Source organism: Girardinichthys multiradiatus, chromosome 14, assembly GCF_021462225.1.
Source record: "Girardinichthys multiradiatus isolate DD_20200921_A chromosome 14, DD_fGirMul_XY1, whole genome shotgun sequence".
Classification (NCBI taxonomy): Eukaryota; Metazoa; Chordata; class Actinopteri; order Cyprinodontiformes; family Goodeidae; genus Girardinichthys; species Girardinichthys multiradiatus.
The window spans coordinates 27609902-27616272 of NC_061807.1; positions in this window are offsets into that span (position 1 = coordinate 27609902).

Sequence of the window (6371 nt, forward strand, 5' to 3'; positions counted from 1 at the left end):
GTGCTGAAAAATGAAATCTTCATCTCCATAAAGCTTTTCAGCAGATGGAAGCATGAAGTGCTCCAAAATCTCCTGATAGCTAGCTGCATTGACCCTGCCCTTGATAAAACACAGTGGACCAACACCAGCAGCTGACACGGCACCCCAGACCATCACTGACTGTGGGTACTTGACACTGGACTTCTGGCATTTTGGCATTTCCTTCTCCCCAGTCTTCCTCCAGACTCTGGCACCTTGATTTCCGAATGACATGCAGAATTTGTTTTCATTCGAAAAAAGTACTTTGGACCACTGAGCAACAGTCCAGTGCTGCTTCTCTGTAGCCCAGGTCAGGCGCTTCTGCCGCTGTTTCTGGTTCAAAAGTGGCTTGACCTGGGGAATGTGGCACCTGTAGCCCATTTCCTGCACACGCCTGTGCACGGTGGCTCTGGATGTTTCTACTCCAGACTCAGTCCACTGCTTCCTCAGGTCTCCCAAGGTCTGGAATCGGCCCTTCTCCACAATCTTCCTCAGGTTCCGGTCACCTCTTCTCGTTGTGCAGCGTTTTCTGCCACACTTTTTCCTTCCCACAGACTTACCACTGAGGTGCCTTGATACAGCACTCTGGGAACAGCCTATTCGTTCAGAAATTTCTTTCTGTGTCTTACCCTCTTGCTTGAGGGTGTCAATAGTGGCCTTCTAGACAGCAGTCAGGTCGGCAGTCTTACCCATGATTGGGGTTTTGAGTGATGAACCAGGCTGGGAGTTTTAAAGGCCTCAGGAATCTTTTGCAGGTGTTTAGAGTTAACTCGTTGATTCAGATGATTAGGTTCATAGCTCGTTTAGGGACAATTTTAATGATATGCTAATTTTGTGCGATAGGAATTTTGAGTTTTCATGAGCTGTATGCCAATATAATCCGTATTAAGACAATAAAAGACCTTAAATATTTCAGTTAGTGTGCAATGAATCTAAAATATATGAATGTTACATTTTCATCATGACATTATGGAAAATATTGAACTTTATCACAATATGCTAATATTTTGAGAAGGACCTGTATTTTAAAGCAGAACCTGAAATACCAGTCCAACACCTCACTCTATTTAGTAGTGTTGGATGATCAACAGTCTCAAATGCTGAAATGAGGTCCAACATAAGCAACATAGAACATTTTTAAAAATTAACAATCTTAACATCAAATAAAATTATCATAAACTGATGTAAAATAAAGGTGGGGAAATAGATTTGAGATGTATAAAATCTCACAAACAGCTGCTGGTTTTATTAAATAGGAGCTCAAGGTGCTTTACTTTTAAAGGGACAACATGCATATAAGGCATCCAACATAATTTCTATAATATTAAAACTTTAAGGTAATGACCAGGTTTAGATAGAAGGCAAGGTAAGTTCAATTATATAGCACATTTCAGTATCAAGGCAATTCAAAGAGCTGCACATGAAAAACATAATAGGAAAAGTACAGTGGCATAAAGGTAATAAAATAATTAATGAACACAAATAATTTAAGATAATAAATATGTATAATTAAAATAAGATAATTAAAAAATGAAAAATTTATTATAAAATGATTGATAGGTAAATGAAAGGAAAGTTGGACATAAATCTTAACTGATAATGTTTAGTGTTGGACCACATGTGCTGAATATTGGACCATTTGCACGTTGCTGGACGCTACCAGGCCGTTTGGCGTCATCGGCCATTTTGTATCCCAGTATAGCCACTACTACGAATCCCAGCGGCCACCGCGGCTGACATGACGGGGCGTCCCACATCTGACGTCACAGGAAAGCATAAATGAAGGTGGCCCCTTTAAAACCTTTGCTTTTCACGCTGGAAACCGGACCAGTAACTGAAGCGCATTCCTGGAGAAGAAGAGGTCCCACGTGGATTCTTCATTTATTCTCCTTCGTTGGCCAACGAAAAATTAATTAAAGAGGTTTCTGGAATGAGAAGGCCAGAAATTTCACTTTGCCGATCGAAGACGTGAATTTAACACGTAACAAAAAAAAAAACACGGAGTTTCAAGGAGACTCAACTTTCCCTCCTTGTGTTGTACTAGTTGACTGTCTAATGTGTTCTGAATTGTATGTGCATGCCATTGTTCTTTTGAAACTTGATTACTGTTGTTTTCTGAGGCCGCCGAGTCTCGCAAGATTGTGCTTTCACCGTGTGAACACCTGAGAGCAGCTGCGCTGTGAAACTGGACCCCTGTAATAACCTTATGGTGAAAATCAACCATTTTCTTTGTCTTCAACTTCATGTTTTATGAGTTGCCTCCAAAAGTTTTATAACCATGTTTTGGTACCACTTGGTCTTTATGATGCTGTTAGTTCCCAAATCTTCTATTAGAAACCTCTGAGGTCTTCATAAAGCAGCTCGATTTATACTGAGGCCTTTTTATTCTTCATTGAAGAACTTTTAAAGGCAATGAGTTGCACTAGATTTCACATGGAAATATCAGAGAGAAAACACAGCTGAACTGAAATACGTACCACACTTTTTCAATTTTGTTATGTAAATATTTATTGAGAACCATTAGTTATTTTCCATCCACTTCAGACTTATGGGTGACTGGTTAATTTTGCTTTTTCTTCTTTTTTTTTAAGCCAGACGCTACTACTTATGTTCACTTAGGTGGTTTAAAACCTTTGCAGAATGCTTTATATCCATTTCTGTTGTTTTTATTGTGCAGGAAACGTTTGGATTTACTCCGTTTACCAGCCTAACTACAGCAAGAACGCCACAGATGTGAGCTCCTACTGTAACAAGACGCTCTACCTGTTCGCCTTCTGGACCACCACGCTGGTCTACATCCTGCTGGGTCTATTCCTCCTCAAGGGCTTCTGCGTCCTGTTCTGCTTTTTCTTGTGTGGCCGGGCGGACCCCGACGACAACAACGAGCCCTGAGAGACTGCAGGGAAAATGTTAGATGGGCAGCCTCTCACGTGACTGCGCATCACCTGAAGCTGTTTGTCAACTCTCAGATGAATGATCTTATTTCTAAAACAAAACCAGTTCCAGTCTTGACCTTTGTGGTGGCTAAATCTCTTAGCTTTACTCTCAGATGATGTGCGTTTTAACACTTGTATTTGCTGTCCACGTTGCTGTATATTGTCTAACACTGAATGGATGAATGAATGCTGTTTTGTTTGACTTTCTATAACTACTATGCTGGAAGCCATGTTTGGTGAGGTGTTTACATCTCAAGAGGAAATGACAAAATATCTGTTTTATTTTATTGCTTGTGTTACTTGGGGTTGCCCACAAAGGTGGAGGAAGCAGATGATGTATATACCAAGCAGACTAAAATAAAAGACAAAACTTTAGTAAGTAAAACTTTATTTATATTGCACCTTTCAAGGTAAAAAACACAAAGTGCTTCAAGAAAAAAGAAATTAACAAGATAAAACTAAACAAAAGCAGATTAAACGTTTTTAGCTGGCCTTTAAAGGAAACCACTGAGTCTGCTGAGTTCAGAGTCAAAGTAAGGGAGTTCCAGAGATCTGGAGCCACAAAAGAAAACGCTCTGTCTCCCTTCAGGTTTCAATCCTGATCACAGGAGCTCAGGGCCCTAATAGAGGTGTAGTAATGCCATAGATCAGAGATATTGACTGGTGTCTGTCCACACAGCTCTCTCCAAGTCAATACCAGGATCGAGAAATTGCATTAGCAGTGGAGTCATATGACAAAATTTCTAAGATCTAGTCGGGAGCCTAGCAGCAGCATTATTGACTGTATTGACTGGAAGTAGACTGTTGAGGGAGGTTTCGGTAAAACATGTAGAGCGCATTGCAATAATCCAAACGAGACAAAACAAAAGCGTGAATTAAGATTTCCATCTCAGGACGAGAAACAATAAGGGTTAAGTTTGGCAATGTTATGCAAATGGCAGGAACTGGATCAAACCTTTTCAAGCCTAAAGCCTGAGTCAAAGGTTATCCCAAGGTTTCTAACAGAAGATTTAGCCCAAAAACCAAGAGGCCCAAGGATCTGCTTTATCTTTCCAGTTATTGTTTTCTGGTGCAAAAATGATTACTTCAGTTTTTTCTGCATTTAATTGAAGAAAACTTTACATCATCCAGGTTTTAATTGACTCCAGGCATTTTAATAAAATGTGCAGTTTCAAAATAAATATACAACTGGATATCATCTGCATAGCAGTGATGGGAAATATCCTTAAACGATGATAGAATGGGACCAAGAGGGAGCAGATAAAGCAAAAAACAAAACCAGCAGAACCAGTTCCAGTCTTGACCTTTGTGGTGGCTAAATCTCTTAGCTTTACTTGTTGAGCCACAATTACAACACCAGAAGACATGTCTGATTTCGATTCATAAATGAGGATTTTTGGTTAAGAAATTCATTTTCTCAAATTATGATTTTCAATTATAATTATTGATAAATATTAATTAATCAATAAGCATAATTCCAACATTAGATAGCACAGTCAAAGGCCACTCTAAACAAATACATTTTTAATCTTGATTTAAAGCAACTTATTGTTTCAGCACTTTTACAGTTTTCTGGGAGTTTATCCCCTCCCTGGGCTGCCACCTTTCCGTGGTGGAGGGGTTTGAGTGTCCCAATGATCCTAGGAGCTATGTTGTCAGGGGCTTTATGCCCCTGGTAGGGTCACCCAAGGCAAACAGGTCCTAGGTGAGGGATCAGGCAAAGCGCAGCCCACAGACCCCTAGTGATGATTACCATAGATGGAAACAGTGTTTCCTCACTCTGGAGCCAGGCCTGGAGGTGAGGCACGCTGGCGAGCACCTGGTGGCCGGGCTTTCACCCATGGACCCCAGCTGGGCACAGCCCGAAGAGGAAATGTGGATCCCCCTTCCGATGGGCTCACCACCGGTGGGAGGTGCCAAAGGGGTCGGGTGCAATGTGGTGGAGACCTTGGTGGTCTGATCCTCGGCTCCAGAAGCTGGCTCTTGGGACGTGGAATGTCACCGATCTGGTGGGGAAGGAGCCTGAGTTGGTGTGCGAGGTAGAGAGGTTATGGATAGAAATAGTCGGGCTCACCTTGACGCACGGCTCTGCCTCTGGAACCAGTCTCCTTGAGAGGGTTTGGACACTCTTCCACTCTGGAGTTGCCCTTGGTGATGGCATACTTGTTGCCCCCCCATCGTGGCGCCTGTACGTTGGGGTTCACCCCAGTGAAAGAGAGGGTAGCCTCCCTCCGCCTACGGGTGGGGGGACAGGTTCTGACTGTTTGTGTTTATGCACCAAATGGCAGTTCAGACTACCCACCCTTTTTGGAGTCCTTGGAGGGGGTGTTGGAGAGTGCCTCTCCGGGGGGCTCCCTTGTTCTGCTGGGGGACTTCAACACTCACGTTGGCAATGACAGTGAGACCTGGAGGGGTGTGGTTGGAAGGAATGGGCACACTAGCACCAGAGGCCTGGGAATGGCTCAGATGAGCCCTATTGTCATTCTTTCCCAGGAATGTTGACTGAAAAAACTGAACTTTGAACCTAGCACAGAGCTCCATCCTAATCTGCATTTCGTACTCCCTGAAACTTAGCAGAGCCGACTACAATGCGCTCACCAGTGATTAGTCTGCAGTTCTTTCATAAGGTGGGTCATCGTCCTTCTTGGGTTTCCGATCTGAAGTAACAAGTGAGAAGTGATCTCTGTTTTTTATACCCTGTGATCGTTGGAGCACCCTAATGCTCTAGCCCGTTGGCCTTGGGCTGATATCCATCAGGAATGGACTCTTCTGGTGGTTTAGGAACCCATCTGCAGTGGCTGGCTGCTGTTTGAGTCACCAGCAACACCCTGGAACAGCACTTGTCCATGTTTGGACCTTTGAAATTTCCTCCTTAGCTGGTCCAATCTCCTGGTTGCAGTTGGTGTAGATGACTGCATCCTGCTTATGAATGAGTCACATCATTTTGACTTGTCTTGCGTAAAATGACTAAATCCACATTTATGGGAATTGTAATGTTATTTAAATGCATAAACTGTGCAAATTGGACCTAAACTTTTCCACTGTAGAGCCATTACTCAGTCCTTTATTAGAGATACAGTACAGACCAAACGTTTGGACACACCGTCTCATTCAAAGACTTTTCTTCATTTTCATGACTATGAATATTGTAGCTTCACACTGAAGGCATCAAAACTATGAATTAACACATGTGGAATTATATACTGAACGAAAAAGTGTAAAACAACTGAAAATATGTCTTATATTCTAGGTTCTTCAAAGTAGCCACCTTTTGCTTTGATTACTGCTCCACACACTCTTGGTATTCTGTTGATGAGCTTCAAGAGGTAGTCACCTGAAATGGTTTTCCAACAGTCTTGAAGGAGTTCCCAGAGATGCTTAGTACTTGTTGGCCCTTTTACCTTCACTCTGATGAGT